This window comes from Cervus canadensis, chromosome 10 (assembly GCF_019320065.1).
Source record: "Cervus canadensis isolate Bull #8, Minnesota chromosome 10, ASM1932006v1, whole genome shotgun sequence".
Classification (NCBI taxonomy): Eukaryota; Metazoa; Chordata; class Mammalia; order Artiodactyla; family Cervidae; genus Cervus; species Cervus canadensis.
This window is the reverse complement of record NC_057395.1, coordinates 77,637,809-77,653,202: the sequence shown is the minus strand read 5'-3', so window position 1 is coordinate 77,653,202 and position 15,394 is coordinate 77,637,809. Positions and strand designations below refer to the sequence as shown.

At 53.4% G+C, this 15,394-nt stretch overlaps 1 protein-coding gene and 1 long non-coding RNA gene across 7 annotated transcripts in view; both read left to right on the top strand.

Moving 5' to 3' along the window:
• Positions 1-15,394, top strand: part of NFATC2 (nuclear factor of activated T cells 2) — a 158,722-nt gene that overhangs the window by 45,660 nt on the left and 97,668 nt on the right. The window lies entirely within an intron of this gene.
• Positions 3,725-12,094, top strand: LOC122448618. Its single transcript, XR_006271695.1, has 3 exons — positions 3,725-8,700; positions 8,732-8,736; positions 12,085-12,094. It is a non-coding gene; the product is annotated as an uncharacterized LOC122448618 (long non-coding RNA).

The window sequence follows — 15,394 nt, the reverse complement described above, 5'->3', positions numbered from 1 at the left end:
TATGACTTAAAAATTTATAGCCATATCCTCAAAAGACACAAAGTGAAGCTTTTTTTTTTTTTTAATCATTTGAATAGATTGGGTTTTCTTCAAAATGAAATGTGCTAACCCCTGATTTGTTTTAGCATAGGAAGTCATTCTCTTTTTTTTAATAACCTCTTTGAAAAATGAAAAAAAGAGGGGCTTTAAGAAGACAAGGACTCTTAACCTTTAAGGAGGTGTGAAAACCTCTGTCAAACCCTGGAGGCTCACCCTTCCAGTCCCAGGAGAGCCCTGTCTCGTCCCTTGCCTAGGTACTTCTGCCGGCCTCTCTCTTGGTCTCTGCCTGTGTCTCTCCTTCCATCCGTGTCTATTTCTGTACTGTGCCCTGGCTCCCTTTCCTCCCTCTCAATGATTGGTTCCCACCCTTCTCTTTATTTGCCACACGATAGAATCACTTTTTCTGTACGCCTAGTGGTTTTATGCGCCTCTTTATATGAAAATGAAATGAGTACACGACCATTTCTTTCGCTTTCTTTAAATATAAAATTGCAAATCTTAAGCACATGCCCTGTTCCGCTGTTTTCTCTTTTTCTTTTGTCTTTTCTCTCTCTTGAATGTCAGTTGGTCTGGGAAGAAAGTCTGCTCCAAACTTTAAATGCTTTTCAGATCTCATGACTCATTCATTCGGTGAATATTTTGTTGAGGACCTGCAGTGTGCCAGGCGCTGATAAAGTACCGACGGGTGTGAGATGGATGAGGTCTGTGCCCTGGTGGAACTCGGGGGGGTGGGCAGGACGTGCCAAGCAGACCAGGATGGTTTGGTGTGACTGTTGCGGAGATGTGGGTGGGTCAGGCAGGCCAGATGAGGCCATCTGGGATTATACCATGGACCCCAAGGTGGATGGTGATAGCTGATTGGAAGTTCATCTGCTGGATGTGCAAGTTGGGGGTGACTGCTGAGGCAGAATGAGCTGTGCCAAGCAACCACTACTTGGATGACCTGCGTTAGATGGAAGATCTCCCTACGGAGGTGACTTACCACCTGGGGCCTGGAGCAGGTGATTGAGCCAGCAAAGAGGGGAGTATTGCCCATCCTCTCTCTGTCTCTTTTGGTGTGGTGGGCGGGGGGAGTGTTCCACGTACAAGACACAGCGCATGCAAAGGTCCTGAGGCAGGGAAGAGCTTCTGAGGACCCGCGGGAAGGCCAGTGTCACTTGACTAGCCTAGAGGGTGATTGTTGGCAGGACTCATAAGCCAAGAGGAGGAACTGGGGTTTTATTTCAGGGCAAGGGGAAGGGAGTGGCGAGTTCCGAGCAGGGAAGGAAGGCGATTCTGATTGAATACTTTGGGATCGCTTGGGCTTCCCTCTAAGGAGTGGGTTCCTCTAAGGGAGGAAGCAGGGAGGCGAATTTCACAGGCTCTGGCGGTGCCAGCTGGAAGGCCGAGGTGGTGAGGATGGGGAGGTGGCCTTGGGAGGGGACAGAATGGGTTCCATGGCGTGAGGTTCAGGACTCAGTGCTGGCTTAGCTGTGGGTGGAGGGGAAGTGTCATCTGCCACTCCGGAAGACTTGGGGTGAAAGTCATTTTCTTAGGGGAAGATTACAAGTTCATTGTGGGGTGAGGGAATTAGGAAGGGCTTGTTGAGGCATCCAGGCAGTGATGGCAAGTCTGCGGTTGGGTGTATGAGCCTCGAAGTTTCACCTAGAAAGCTCTAAATCCCATGGAACTAGAGCCAGTTTATGGTTCTTTCTGAGGAGTCTGGGTATCTTAGCTCTTTGACTTGACTTTGACCTGTAGGGATCAGAGAAAGGGAACCACTCAATTCACCTCGAAAGAGCCACATGCCTTTTGGTAGAACCTGGCCATCATTTCCTCGTTCTATTTCAGGACAGGAAGCAGTGGTCCTTGGGTGGACAAAACTGGCATTCAAAGGCAGCTTTGTAAGGTTGGGCTTTAAGTGTTCCCCTGGCTCTTTAGCTGATGGGAGCTCATAATACCCCAGTTGAGAGCTGCCTGTATAATGCCATTGTCACGTAATCCTTTCCCTGCCTGCTTCCAAACCCTTTCGCCATAATCCTGTGTTAGAAATTCCCCGTAGAGGACACTCAGTTAGTTTCTTCATCCATCCTCATGTGGGGGCTTTCGATAAATGTTATTTTCACCACTCTCTGGGACGTGCTTTCAACTGGAAGAAGGATTGGAAAGCCATCCTTTTTGTTAGAAAGTAATCAAAATCCGAGGCTGTTTAAACACACCACACACCTCCACAGACAATACTCTTGATTCTTTCCAACAGATGTTCAGACACATGGAAACAACATGGGCAGTTCCTTTAGGAGAAATTCCTTGCAGATGCAGAAACCTGATCTCAGTTTTGTCCTGGGTAACAGGACCGAGCTTCGCAGGCCGGGCCGCACCTGTCCCAGTTGCCGCCTTCCCAGCCCAGAGGAGGCCAGTCAAGTCTCCGAGCTTTCATCTCGTAAAACAGATTACAGGACAGTGATTTTCATCCTGTTGGATTCGGGCTTTTGTCCTCGCTGCGACTCACTTTAAATTACATCTGAGACAGGGGAGAAAGAAGCCAGACGGGGTTTCCTCACCGGGCGAAACTGGAGTCGTGACAGGGAGCCTCGCTTCTCTGGCATTCGGCTGGGCGTATTGGCTTCTGTTGACTCATAAAACTCTGTGCTCAGCGAGGCTGGCTTGGGGAACAGGAAGCAGGGCTTGCTGAGGCTAATTTGTCTCGGTCAGGGCTGCTGCATTTGCTTGACGGAGGTTCCGTCAGACCTTCTGGGGAAGGAAAGGCGCGGAGGGAAACCAATGCTCCAGCTTCAGGGGAGGGGCTCATCTTGCTCATGCCTTCGCTCGGAATTCATCACTAGGCCCCTTCCAGGTGCCCGGCCCCGTTCCAGGCGCTGGGAATACGGCCGTGACCGAAACAGAGACAAATTCCTGCCCCCGTGGCGTTGACTTTCTGTCTGCAGTGAGATAAACAATACATCTAATAAATAGGAAAATTCAGTAGTGTGTTGGAAGGTGATAAGTGCTGTGGGAAAAACTGCCGGGGTGGGGGTGGGGAAGTGGGCGTGGTCAGATAGGCCTTCCTGAGAAGGCAGCATCTGAGCCCTGATACTGAAAGGCGCAGGTTTCCGGGGATGCGCGCTCCAGGGGACCAGGGCCGCGCTGGGTGCGGCCTGGGGGCAGAGAGGAGGCCTGCGTGGGGAGGGCAGGCCAGGCCAGTCAGGGCCCGCGAGGAGAGGGCGGGGCCCAGAGGATGCGCAGACTTGGGCCTGGGGCTCTGCGAACTCAGGCGCCGGAAGGTGGGGGCCGGGGGGACGCGGGGTCCCTCTGGCTCGTCCGTCCGTCGCGGGGCTGGGAGAGGAGCAGGGAGACGCCTCTGGGTCCACGCGACACAGCGGGACCAGCACTGCGGGGTGGGAGACCTGGGAAGTGGTTGGATTCTCGGGTGTGTTGTGAAAGTCAGGCTAGTCGGATTTCTTCTTTTTTTTTTTTTTTGAGACACGGGTCACAGGCAGGAGGCACGGTGCGGCTGTAGTCTTGGGGAAGGCTGGAGCCCCAACGGTTGAGCAGGCCTGCCCCCGCCACTGTGATGCTCCTGACTTCAGAGGGGAGTGACCTTCTGGGGCTGGCTTGACCCGGCCTTTTCCTTTAAAGGTGAGGGTGGGGTGGGGTGGGGATGCTGAGGCCAGCTTTAGGAGGAGCCTTCCTCACCACCCCGCCTTTGTCTGTGTACCAGGCTCTTGATTGTAACACTGGCCGTTAATTAAAGCCTTTTTTTTTTTTTTTTTTTAATAAAAGAGTACAGACCAAACCAAGTGTATCTGTGGACCAGATGTAGCCCTCCTGGTGACCTTGGCGGGGGCTGGAGTGCTCCTGTAGGCCTTGTAAAAGCAGGGAGACAGGTGCTGGCCTCCAAGATGAGCCAGGTGGGGAGCAGAGGGTCCTGGAGGCGGGCGGCGTGGGGTTGGACGGTGCGGGGAGCCCCCCGACTGCAGACGGGAAACACCGAGGGAAGCACGAGGTGCTCACGTGATGATAGAAATGATCATGGGTGAGCAGCAGACCTCGCCCACCCCTCGCCCCAGTGTAAGCAGAGAACAGAGGCTTCTCAGATCTTGAAGGACTAACTGTTCCAGAAAGAGAACGGTGCTTGCAGTGCGTCTGGCAACCAGTGGGAACACAGAGAGGAAGCTTCATTTGTTCAGGAACAAATCTGTGGGTCCCTGTTGAGGGCCGGGCGGGGGATAGAACAATAGCGGCTACGTGTGCTGAGCATCTTCTGGGGACTCTCCTGCGAGTGAGCTGCTTAATCTTTGTAGCCACGCCGTGGAGTGTGGGTGGTAGGATGACTCTCGTTTTGCAGACAAGGACATTGGGTCACAGAGAGGGCAGGCAACTTGGCTGATGTCACCCAGCCGGTGAGTGGCGGCTCTGATGTGGACACAGGAGGTATACAGGCGGAACCCGCGCTGAGCCCCTGGTCCGTGCTGCCTTTTGGAAGGAGAACCATCCTCTGAATCCTGGGAGATGGCGTGGAGGTTAGAGCTGCTTGTTCTGAGCCTCCCAGAAGACTGTGGGCTGGTTCTGCCCATAATCGTGTCTGTTTATTGAGCACTTACTATGTAACAGGCACGTCGCATGGAGCGGCTCAGGCAGGCATGCTGTCCCTACCCTGTGAACAAAGCTTGGAGGTGTTGAGTGCCTTCCCCAGGGAGCAGACGGTCACTAGTGACTCTGACCAAGCTTCCCCTGTGTGCCACCTGCAGGAGGTACTATTAACCCCCTTTACAGATGAGGAAACTGAGGCCGAAGGTCACACCACTTAGCAGAGAGGGCGATACTAATGCCTGCTTCCTAGGGTTTTTGCAAAGATAAATGACTTAAGATGGGAAGATGCATATAACGGGGCCTGGCATGCACCGAGCACTCCCCGTGTGTGCATCATCCGTGTTTCCTGTTATTATTTATCTTCCTCTGGGCCATCCTGTTAGGATAAAGAAGGGAGCCTTTTTTTCTCGCGTGGAAGTTTGGTTTCATGAACTCGATACTGATGATACGATGACACGCGTGCTCGTCATTTGCTGGCAGGGGCCCTGGGTGAGGTCAGAGGACTCGCTCAGGGTTGCGTAGCTGAGATATGGTGGAGCTGAATTTATATTAAAGTTTATTTGTGGCTGTGCTGGGTCTTTGTTGCGCTGTTTGGGCTTTCTCCAGTTGCAGTGAGCGGAGGCCTCCATCTGGTTGTGGGGCGTGGGCGTCTCCCTGAGGGGGCTTCTCTTGTTGCCAAGCACAGGTTCTAGGGCACGCGGGCTCAGTAGTTGTGGCCCATGGGCTTCGTTGCCCCACGGCACGTGGCATCTGCCCAGACTGGGGATCGAACCTGTGTCCCCTGCACTGGCAGCTGGATTCTTAACCGCTGGACCACCAGGGAAGTCCTGGAGCTGAATCTGAAAGCATACCTGTCGGGCTCCTTGGCCAAACTATTTCCCCTGCTGTGTATGGTCCTCAGGCTCACTGCTTAGGCGTGGCTGATTCTGAGCATTCTGACTCAGGTTTGAAAAAGTTTTTGTGGGGGTATGTGTGTGTGTGTATGTACATAGATATAATATTTTTATGTAAATGTATAAATACACATATGTATACTATATGTATATATGTGTTTATGTGCATCAGGTATGTGTAATGTGTAGTCATATATATGTAATTTTTGTTCTGTTATTTTTCTTATCTTAGTATGTATTCAGCATTTGAAAAATATATAAAAAAGAAAGCAGACAGCCCCCTTGTCACCTGGAGAGAACCAGTCTCATTGCTTTGGTGTTTTCCTCCCAGTAAAGTTTTCCCCACGCTTGCACACTTAAGCGCGTAGCACCTAGCTCCTGCCTTGCCCCCTCCTTTGTTGAGTCTCTGTTTATTTTCATGCTATCTGGGGGAAAACAGCTAAGAGCCAAGTAAGGTTGGGGACTGCTTTACGCGCCTTCCGTGTGTAAGTGGGTACAGTGCCGCCATGATTTCCAGGCAAGACCTGAAGGCACAGAGAGGTTAAGTCACTTACCTAAGGTCACACAGAAAGTGGGTAAAGCTTGAACTGAGCCTGGAGGCTCTAGCTCCAAAGCCTGCACCCTTAGAAATCTCTGATGATCCTGAGATAATTTTCCAGGTTGCTCCTAGGGGCTTCTGTTGTTGCCTAGGTATTTTGGAGAAAAAAAAAATCAGGAAATAAATCTAGTCTGTTTGCACATGAAGACACATTTTCCCCTTGCCAGGGCGCTTGGTCTCAGGCAGCGCATCGCCCCTCCTCGCACCTGGGTTCCTGCCCACCGTGGGTTGTTCTCATCACACTAGTTGGTGTGACTGAACAAGGATCAGCTGACCCCTGGGGCCTCAGGGTCCCTCACGGCGAGTTGGGCAGCGTGTTACTTCTCTGTCAGGATCTAGAGGAGATGAGCATGTGTGAGACAGTGCTGAATACAGCCACCTCTGGTTTCCTGTATCACTCACTTTTGGGGAAGGAAGTGCATTCACATGATGCAGAATTCAAAAGATACAAGAGACGCACAGGACAAGACTTACCTCCCTGCTCAGACCCGGGGGGCGGGGCACCTCATCTCCCTGAGGCGCCAACGTCGCCAGTTTCTTGAGTCCTTCAGGAGGCGGTTTGAGTCCATCCGTGTTGTCATTGCCATCATCACCGGTGTTGTAATTTATAAAGGGTTTGGCAGAATGCCCTGCATATTTAAAATTGCCAATAAACGATTCGATTAAGGCCATTATTACTGTGGAGCTTAAGAAGGCATCACATTTTGATTTTCCGACTAGGAGGTGAAACTGAGTAGATCTTCTTGGCATCATTTATTTAGCCAAATAGACCTCTCTCATTCAAACTTAGGTTGCTGTTAAGGGAATTACATCTCCCTAGTTTAACATTTATTGTCAAACTGTAAATACTTCCCTGATGAATACAAGTTTTGGAAGCTGCCTCAAGTAAATGTTTGTTAAGCCTTGGCTTTACCTGTCACTAGGAATAGTGATGTAAAAGACTCCATCAGCCTACACTGGCTGTATCCCACATCTATGCCTGTATCCTTTCTCTCTCCATCCAAAAATGATACATTGACAGTAAAAGCTATGGATGGTATCAGTGTGGGCAGGATAGCCTGGTTAAAAAGTAGCGAGAAAAGCATGGAGTAGGATTGAGTGGTTTTCCAGCCTCTCTTATTTATTCAACAAACATTGATAGGGCTTTCACCACACGCCAGGCTCCATGCTGGATTCTCCTCACTCAGTTCAGTCCATGGACCAATAGCACAGACTTACCCTGGGAGTTTGTTCAAAATGCAGAGTCCCAGGTTTCTCCACAGTCTGCCAAGTTGGAACCTGCCTTGTATAAGATCCCCTGAAGATTCATGTCCTTTTGGCAAAACTTTGCTGACTGGAGATGGGGATAGATTAGTGAACAGAGCAGACAAAATCCCATGTTCTCACAGAGTTGGTGTTCTGATGAAGCGAGACACACAGCAAAACAAATAAATCTAGTGATAAAAAAAAAGCAATAAGAAGAAAAATAAGGCAGGATGGGAGATGGAAGATGATTGTGAGTTGGTGAAGATGCTGTCTAGGGAAGAACTTTCTGAAGAGGTGAGATTTAACCAGATTTTCGAGTCAGGGAGAGAATAAATTGTGTCACTGTCTTGAGGGAAAGTGCTGGAGGAAGGGAACGGTGAGTGCAAAGGCCCTGAGGCAGGAGCCTTCTTGGTATCCACTTTGGACATTAGTTCAGAGGTGGGTTCTGATCAGGAATTAAGTATTAATAGTGAACATGTCCCCCCCCCCCCCCCCCCGCATATGACCTTTGCTGTGGTATTTGAGTGCCTTTTATATGACCATGGGATGTAGACAGAGGTCCCCAAGTCACGGCCCAGGGAAGTCTTCTGTGTCATTGGGCACAGTTGCACAGGCTGTGCACTGCACAAGGGCACCCATTCACATTTGCATATTTGTCAAGACAGTGTCCTGACACATGCCTTCTAAGGGTGCACGTGGAGAGGTGTCTTTTCCTAATTTGTACAAGAACGCCAGGCAACCTAGCAATGGCCCTGGTGATATAATTCTTAAGAAGAGGAAAAATCTGAGTGTGAGTATGTTTCAGTTAGGGACATTCATCAGCCTTTGATATACTACCTGGTCCTTTAAGACATTTGACTTTACCTGTTGGTGGCAAGAAGGGCATTTCTGCTCGTCTGAAAGGCCTCCCTTCTCCGGTCCTTTCTTTCTCCCGTGGGGGTTTTGTTGCTTTCTCCTTCTGCCCTCTCACCAGCCGGCGGGGAGCCTCGTCAGCTTCCACCTCTGCCCGAGGCTGAGTGTGCAGCCCGCCCGCACGCTTCTCCTCTCTGAGCCGTGGGCGCCTTGGCTCTGAACCAGGGGGCGCTGCTCTGGAAGCACCCTCCCACCCCTACACTTCCATGAGTCTGTGACTCAGATCAGTAGGTGTCACCTGAGTAAGAAGTGCCTGCGTTTAGTTCTGTTCGCTTTGAGGTGGAAGGTGGGAGCTCCAGCTTTTTGTCACCTTGGCCTGCATCACTTGCATCATTTCCTACCTCCAGAGTTGACTCATTCATGGACTTGAAGCTGACTGGTTTAGAGTTTGGGGATCCTTGAGCTAGAAGGAGACTTAGAAATCATCTAGCTGAATGACTGGTGTGTCGGCTTCATGCCATTTTACTGAGAGGTTTAGTTACCATTTCACTGAGGGCCTCAGCTACCATTTCACTGAGGGCCTCAGTTGCTGTTTTACTGAAGGCCAAACATTTTGCTCAGTTAATGTCTCATTCCATCTCACACTGTGTACTTGGGATCGGTACCGTCATCACTGGCTTGTGTTTATCAGATGGAGGCTCAGAGAGATGATATGAATTATAAAGATTATTCAGTGACTAAATCGGCAGAGCCACCACTTGGAGTGTTAAAAGCAGAAGTTGGGAATGTATTTTTTATCAAGCATGTACACCATGCCAGGCAGTAAGCATCACCTTGCCTTACCCATAGTCCCCTATAAATTGGGTACTATAATGAGAAAGCTGAGCCCTAAGAAACGTGTGGCTTGCCCAGGGTAAGCCTTATGCCGAGAGAACGTGGAACTGTTTCCGATTTCTGATCTTTCTCTCCTTCTCGTGCGCATCTCTCAGCACCCTGCTCGCCTGTCGGCATCCGTCACAGGCCTTTGTGTCTGTGCCAGGGAGGGTGATGCTGGTACTTCAGGGCCCCCGGCCCCGCCACACTCCCCACCTCCCCTCTGCCCCCCGGGGCGCTCACCCTTCCTCGTCTGGGTGGCAGCTACGGCTTCCTGACTGCTTCCCGCCCTCCGCGTGTGCCCCTCGGCCAGTCTGCTCCCCACACAGCGGCCAGAGGGGCTGCTTGAGGCGTGCATGGGTCCGCAGCCCTCCCCGGCTCTGAGTCATGCTGTGTCCCCTCCCGCCCCGGTCACATGGGCTCCCTACCATGGCCTGCGGGGCCCTGTGTCCCCGGCTCCCTGCCTGCCTCTCTGCTCGTCCTGACGCCTGCCACGCTCACCCTCCTGGCCCCTCGCTCTTCTGCACGTCCTGCCGCAGGGCCTCTGCACTTGCTCTCCACGTTCCCAGATGTCCACACGGCCCTTCTCTCTGCTTCACTCCAGTCTCACTTTGCTGGGCACCACTAAGAAGCTTTCCCTGATTCCTCTGTCAGGACAGCTACCCTCTTCCTCTGCCACCCCTGGTGGCTCAGCGGGTAAAGCCTCTGCCTGCAAGGCGGGAGACCTCGGTTTGATCCCTGGGTCAGGAAGATCCCCTGGAGAAGGAAGTGGAAACCCACTCCAGTACTCTTGCCTGGAGAATCCCCGGATGGAGGAGCCTGGTGGGCTACCGTCCACGGGGTGGCAAAGAGTCGGACACGACTGAGCGACTTCACTTTCTTCCTTTCCTCTGCCGTCCGCTCCCTTTCTCTTGATGGTTTAATAGCCTGAGATAGTCTTCCTCCCTCCTCTCCTCCCACCGCTCCCTCCCATCCGCCCACCCTCCATCACAGGTCCATCCCAGGCCTGGGCACCGTGCCTGTCACTCAGAGGCACCTAATGGGCATGGGCGTCAGTTGAGGGACCATCCCCGCTGCCCCTCGGGGGCCTTGGTGAGCCCCAGCTGGCCTCAGCCCTGTGGACAGACGATGCCCGGGGGGCAGGGGTGCTGGCCCGGGCGGTCCCTTGGTGGCTTTGCTGTGCTGAAGGAAGCGGAGGAAGGAAGTGACCATAATGAAGAAGGACCCATTCAGAGCCCTGGGACGTGCCCAGGCTTCCGCCGCCCCTGGTCTCCCTGCCCAGCGTGACTGGGGCTCCCCGGAGGCGAACAGAAGTGCGGACTTGATAGAATGGGCACAAGTTAGTTTTATAATGAAGAAGAAGAAGAAGAAAAACCTTATTTTTCACTTTCCTTTTTTAATCGAGAAGTATGCCGTGGGTGTTTCCTTGTGGTTTTTAGTCAAAGGGAGGATTGTTGTGGAGCCCGAGTGCCCCTGGGGGCTGCAGCTTTGCGTGAGTCTAACTTTAACTTTGAACGCGTGCTTTCAGGGCTGTGCTAGGATCGGGCCTCCTGGGCTCCGGCTCCGAACAAGGCAGCAGGCTTCTCTACTGTGCCTCGAGGGCCCTGTCCACGCAGGCCGCCTCCCAGATCTCACCCCATCTTCTTCCTGTTCCGATGACCCCTCCGCAGCCCGTCCTGCAGGGGGAGGGGTCCGGCCGGATGGAAGGAGCTGCAGGAAGCTCGGCGTGGCTGCCCAGTGCGGGAGGCGTCGAATGTGGGCTCCTGGGCTCGGGTTAAAGCTGGTTTCAGGCTCAGCCAGGCGTCTCTACTGAGGACTGGTTGTACAGAAAGGGGATCAGACCGGGAGCCGCCAGAGTGTGTCTAGAGAGTCCGTGTACCCTTCCTGTTGGGCCTGCACCCGTGTGCCCTGCTCCCACGCATTTTGCTGGTGTGTGTCTGATTTTTTGGTGGACTTGTTTCTCTTGTCGGGGAAGCAGAATCGCTCCTTGACGTTCGATCCCCAGTGGGGCATGAGGTTGGGGGCGGGTTGTCGCCCTCTCCTCGGGCGGAGGCACAACCTGAGTCCCGTCTCTGGGCCGGGACAGGAGTGACATTTTTCAGTTGAGGGGTGGGTTCCTTACCTCTTGGGCCCATCTGCCAGCCCCCAGCTAGCTGCTGAGAACAACGTACGTCTTAGGGGACGACATCATAACGCCCGCCCCCGGAACCTTCCAGGGGTATCTGGAAGGTCAGGTCGGGCAGCATCCTTCATTCAGTCAGCAAATATTGACCACGTGTCAGCTCTGCACTCGGGGTGGAGAGAGGAATCGATCAGTCTCTGCCTTCAGGGAGCGCTCAGTCTGCTGGGAGAACTGGACTTGGGAAAACGGGAGGTCTGAGGGAGGCCGTTGAATGAAGCGTTAATAGGGGGAGGGACAGAGCCCAGAGCCCTGGGTGCGCACCCTGAGTCTGCCAGTTACTGGCTGTGTGACGCTGGGCCAGTGACTTAACCTCTCTGTGGCTAAAGTGGAATGGTGACGGTGCTCGGAAAAGAGACGGTGACTGTAAAGCATTAGGCAGAACGCCTGGTAGAATGAGTCCCATGGATGTTAGTTATTATTATTATTATTATTGCTTTTTTTTATGGAGGTAAGGGTAAAGCAGATATGGATGTACTAGAGGGAGGAGGTGGTGAGGGTCTGGTTTGAATGACTCACTCTGCTCAGAAAATCTGGGGCAGCTTCTGGGAGGAGGTGACATTTGAGCGGGGTGTTGAGAGATGTGAGGGAAGAATGTTCCAGGCTTCAGGAACAGCCTAGAAAGTGTGCAGAACTGACAGCACATGGTCCTGGAGCTCGTGGCCCGAGTCTGTCCGCGGATGGTTTTAGCAGCTCAGGACGTCAAGCTGACACCAGTTACCAACATTTACAGATCCGGAGATTTCTCTGAAAAGGTTGGATCTCCGGCTGGTGTTAATAATCAGATGATGTGGCAACACTGGGCCCACGTTCTGTGTGGTCAGAGTGCTCAGGAGTTGGGGGGTGGCTGCCCTCCACTGAGGTCAGAGCTGGGCTCCTGGGTGCCCCCAGTTGTAACCAGGTCCAATGTGTTTGTTCAAGTCCTTGCCTGGTTCCTCTGGGCACCTTGTTGGTGACCCTGGGCAGGGATTTGTTACTGGTTGTGGGGAATGCTTGGAAAGAAGTTCCCAGGTCTCACTGATTTTCATGTCTAAGCATTTTTGTTGTTCAATCCCTCAGTTGTGTCCGACTCTTTGCAACCCCGTGGACTGCAGCACGCCAGGCTCCCCTGTCCTTCACCATCTCTTGGAGATTGCTCAAACCCATGTCCATTGAGTCAGTGATGCCATCCAACCATCTCATCTTCTGTCATCTCCTTCTCCTCCTGCCCTCAGTCTTTCCCAGCATCAGGGTCTTTTCCAATGAGTCAGCTCCAAGAATAGGTGGCCAAATTTTTGGAGCTTCAGCTTTAGGGTCAGTCCTTCCATGAATATTCAGGGAAAAAAGACTTTGGATTTAGTTAAAGTCTTTTTTTTTTTTTTTTAAATATAGATAGAAGTGAGACTTTGAATTATAAAGTTGAACTTGCCCTCAATAAAAATGACAGTGTTGTCTTTCATTTCAGTAGCGAGGGGTTGGGGTCTGTTCTGTTGCACAGATTTTTCATGGGGCTCAAGGAAGGATAATTGAGATGTGAATTAAATTCTTCATCAGGTGACACTCTGGGGTGTCAGCCTGGCCAGCGTGGTTGATATGAGTTCCTGCACGTGGGAGCTGGGATGAGTGTGTTTATCATGGGTTTCAAGCTCAGAAAGTAACAGAAAGTAACGGAATTGAACCCCAAGGATTGAGGACAGGGAGCCAGTTTGCTTCCCTCGGCCCCTCCAAATCCCACGCTTGCTAAAAACAAGGGCTGCAGACTTTATCTGCAGTCTGCCAGTGAGCAGAGGAAATCCCAGCTCAGAACCGGATGAAGCTGAACCCGACAGGACCCATGCGCCCTACGGTTCTGACCCAGCGCCCAGCTTAATCTTGCGCGTTGAAGATGGGATTTGTGTCTCCTCACCCCTGAAATGATGGAGAAGCTGCATTCGCTTTGAGCGGCATATGAGAGGCACACTCAAAGCCCCATCAGAAAGGAGGCTTTGGGGCTGGTGGGGCTCTGGCCCTGCAGACTTGGGCGGGCGCTCGTTCTGCCTGCCAGGAGGTCAGCTCCGAGACCCCGGTGCCCGGACAGGAGGCCGGGGAAGCCTCTGGACTTGCTGCTGGGTCACGGGGTGCATTCGGGTCCCCGTGCAGCCTCCTGTCCCCGCGTGGCTCGCTCGTGGGCGGTGGGCGCCCCCGTTCGCAATCGCGTTCGGTCCAGCGAGTGGCTGTCTTCTCGCCCATCGTCTCTCTCCACTAACAGAGGCCTTGGGCGTCCGGGCGTCCTCCCGGGCCTCACTCGTCCTTGAGGAGTCAGAGTGAGCGTTTCCTTCTTTCAACAGACTTCATTTCCCTTTCCTTCCAGAAGTCCTCTTGGCAAACTCTGGCTTCTCGGCCTCTCGCCTCCCTGCCGCGGGAGGTGAGAATCTCCTCCTTGCTGTGAGGGGACCGGGCTGGGGGCCCGGGGGGCTCTCCGCTGGCGGCCGAGTTCCAGCCCCTCACCCTTCACGGTCCCCCCAGTCTCTGGACGCAGATGGAGCGGTGTTCAGCTCTTGGCTGGGGCGGGCTGCTGCCGGAGCGAGCAGAGGTCTGAAAATGGTAGCAAAGGAAAGGGCTCTGGGGCCTGAAATAACAAATCTCTTAAGAGTGAAGTGGAGGGGAATCACTGGTGTGTGCTGCGTTTCCACTTGAAAGTAAAAGGACGATTTTTCAACAAAGAGGAAATGGGAGGAGCCGGTGCAGCAGAAGAGCAGCTGGCTGGGGACGCCTCTGGACTCGCCTTTGGTTCCTGGCTGTAACCCCTCCGAGCTGGGTGACTTGGGCGGCTTACTTCGCCTCTCTGAGCTGCCGTCCGGGGGCGTCACAGTGCCCGGTGCCAGGCTTGGCCTGGGCGGCAGCGTGGGCCCCATCCCTTCCTCTCTGTTCTGAGGACTCAGGAGCCGAATGAATGAATGATGACGCTGAGCTGCCTTAGAGAAAGACTTGAAATGGGCGATGGTAACTGACGTTTACGGAGCACTCACTGTGTGCGGGGAGCTGTTCTGAAGCTCTCTGCGTGTGTTATTTAATCCCCGAGGCAGTGGGGACACCTGAGGCGGGTGTCTGTTCTCCCCTTGTACAGACGGGGCGGTGCTCTGTAGCCCCAGTGAATCTCAGATCCGAGACACAGATGGGGCCTGAGAAGGCTGACAGTCAGAGCTGCTGGGTTCCGGGCCAGGCTCTTTGTTCGGTCTTTCTGCCCGTCCCGGTAGGAGAGCATCCTGGTGCCGACGTCAGCACGGGTGAAGGGGCCGTGCGTGGACCGAGCTGGACTCGGTGCTGCCTCTGCACGCTGACCTCTCGGGGGGCCGGCTCGGCCGGGTCTTCTCGGGGCGTTGGGCCAGGTGGCTCTTTCTGCAGAGCTGCCTGGGATGGAGGAGCTGGCTTGCGTCCAGAGCCATGATGGGAGGTTCTCTCCTGCTGCGAGAGGGTGGTCACCGTGTCCACTTGGGGCGGCACCCCCGAGTGGAAAGGTGAGCAGAATGGTCTGTGAGACGGACGCAGGTTCTCTGGTACATCATTAACTTCCCATCATTCAGACATGACATGATGCCACTAAACCTCACCCCGTGTCCACCACAGCCCCGTGAAAACACAGTGAAGAGGATGCCTAATGTGCATTGAGCACTTAACTCTGTACTGACACGGCTGTAAGTTGTCCGTGTGTGTAACAACATATTTCCTCCTCAAGAGTCTATGAAATAGGCAGGCGCTGTTTCCATTTTACACACGTTTACACACGTTACAAGGCAGACAGGATTTTGGAGGGTCTGAGTGGCTGGTCCCAGGTCACCAGCCAGCAAGTTCAACAGCCAAGACTCGAGCTTGGGTCTGCCAGCTCCCAACCCCGCCCCTGGTCAACACTGCTGGCTTCCACTGCTTTGAAATCCCTTCTTCTGGTTTCCTGATGACAAATCCAGGGCCCAGAAGCTTTGGGTGACTTTGCAAATGCCACGCAGTCCACCGGACGCCCCGGCTTGCAGGCTCAGCACCCTGGCCCCAAACTGAGGGCGCCAGCACGCGATGGTCCAACTCGGTGCCCCCGCGGACACGGTGGTGACCGGAGGACACGGGGCGACATGAAAGGAAGGCGCTTGACCTTGACAGGGGCCCAGCCCCAGCGCTCGCTGGATGCAGTTA